Below are 2,746 nucleotides of genomic sequence, written 5' to 3' on the forward strand. Positions count from 1 at the left end.
CCCGAGAATTTAACCCCTAAAATAAAAAACAACCAAACAACCACAACAATAACGATTACCATAAATCACAATTTAGCACAATTGGTCTACTTTCCGGCGTAATGCAAAAATCCTCATTTCGACTTCACGCTTTTCATCCAATATCAACATTTTCACATCTAACTACTAGTTCAAGATCATTCAAGTACACTTCGGACACATTTTTTTTTATTATTCTACAAAACATACAAGAGTTCCATTGAACCATAATCCATCCCGAACTTCTACAAATGCAACAAAGCTACCAAATTACATTGTCTTTCTTCCAAACTCATTGACAACAACCACAATTCACATTTAAACCTTACTTCCATACTTACATACGCCCACATAATTTCTCATAATTACATACAACCCATTCCGCTAATTCAAATTTCTGAGTCATAAAGATCACTTACGGCGCAATTAACAACTAACTAAAATTAAATCCATTTCTTCCAAACTCATTGGACAACAACCACAATTCACATTTAAACTCAAATCATCTATAATTTCTCATAATTACATCTCCAATGCTAATTCAAATCACTAAACCTTCTCTTGAGTCATAAAGATCACGACGGCGCAATTAACAACTAACTAAAATTAAATCCATTTCTTCCATACAACTACTCCCCACGGCTACAACACAAACACACACCACACGGCCACCACATGCATGCAACACTTTCATGATTCTCATGCACTCTACATATGCTACAACATATATATAATTCCTTCAACATAAAAAAAGTAAAAATCTTACCTTTTCCAACTTCTTTCCACTTGCCAAAAGGAGCACTTTCTTGCCTTGAAAATTATACCAACTTGGAGAGCACCTTGAGATTAGTAAGAATCCAAGAAGAACCAAGTTTTTGAATCAAAGACCAAGCTCCAAGAATTTTTTCTTCTTCTTTTTTTTTTCTCTCTTTTCTCTCTAGCCGTGAGCCTCTCTTCTTTTTCTTGATTTGTTTTGATTTTTTCTTGAAAATTCTAGAGAGGAACACATATATATATTTGTCCCCTTAATTGATCACATGTTTGGCACATGGAAATTTTATTAAAACCATGGGTTAGACTTGTGTTGGCCGGCCACCCTTCTCCAAATTGGGCCTCATTTTCTTATTTTTTTAGCCCAATTGTTGGCTAAACTTGAAATTCATGGAACCACTTTTTCAAAATTCCAATTTTGTCCTTAGCCTTGCTCCTCGACATTCCACACCCATACTTCCATGTGTCAAGATACACACATAAAAAAAAAAAAAAATCCAAACATGACCTTATTCCTTACAAGTCAAGGTTAGTTCCAAGTTTTCCAAAATACGCAAAATTGCCGGATATAACGGTATTCCTTTTTCGGTTCGTGTACTGTAATTTGTGATTTGGACGTCTCCACCTATACTATGATAGCCTTCTCGGCTTATTTGTGATATTATCTGTTGGATTATGATAACGATATGTATATCTGTACATTTGTGACGGCTTCGGGGTGACGTTCCACTTTTCTGTATATCTATGTTATTTGTGTACTGTGTAAGCTATTCGTTCGCTACTTCTGATTAACGGGTGTGTACGGGTGCCCAACTCGGGCACTAGTCGCGGCCTACGGGGTTGGGTCGTGACATTATCATAATGTATTATCACACCATAATTTGTTACATTATCAACCTAAGGACAATCATAATATATGATGAATAATCTTTATAACATGAGAAATATACATAACAAGGGACAAACAAGAGTTAAGAACATCTTTAACTTGACATGGATAGAGTCGTATTGATGAAACTTTCGTTTACGTTTCATTTACTTGAAACATGCCAAAAGAAGGAAGAGTTTAGCCTTAACATGCCTGGTTTTAGCCCAATGGCTCAAGAACTCAACTCGTATCCGCTTCTCGACCTATATGATAATAAAATGACCTTATCGTCAATCATACAAACGACTCTCGTAATTGTATAATGGAAGTTAACTTGTTCTATAATGAAACAGAAAATATTTCCCCTATTCTTATCGCTTGCTCAAGCCTACAATAGGCGAGGCAATACAACAACACAACCAACAACTAAACAACAGCCTAGCGAGCAACAAGCTCGGTTAGAATTATTAAACAATAAGTTTCCAACTTCCTTATTCCTTCAAAACACAAGACAACCATTCTAAAAACTCTATTAAGTCTTTCCTGAACATAACCAGCCATAAACATCAATAGTAATGTCACGACCCAACCCCGTAGGCCGTGACTTGTGTCCGAATTGGACACTCATACGTACCTGACACTCGGAACTAGCATACTAACTCGCTTAATCATAAATAATCACATATAGCCTCAGATTAGCGCATAATAGTCAATAGGTGTCACAAAAGCCGTCGAAATTTGTCATAATGTACATAGCATATCAAAATGCGCATATGCGACCGACAAGGCGCCACGGTGGACAAGACGCCCAAACATATATCACACACATACACAAGCGTACGAGAGCACAACCATAACCCACATACGTGTCTACGGACTCTAAACGAAAACGAGAATCATATGACGGGACGGGGCCCCGTACGTACCCCCCGAATGATATATATATATATATATATACACGCGTAAAAGTATATATACCAAAATATAAGCTCCCGACGAAGGAGCACTCCCGTAAAGGAATAGGTGTCCTAGGCGGGTGGGTCCTGGTGAGCGTCTGTACTGCGGGCATGAAACGTGTACCGAAGAAAG

This window comes from Lycium ferocissimum, chromosome 1 (assembly GCF_029784015.1).
Source record: "Lycium ferocissimum isolate CSIRO_LF1 chromosome 1, AGI_CSIRO_Lferr_CH_V1, whole genome shotgun sequence".
NCBI classification, from domain to species: Eukaryota; Viridiplantae; Streptophyta; class Magnoliopsida; order Solanales; family Solanaceae; genus Lycium; species Lycium ferocissimum.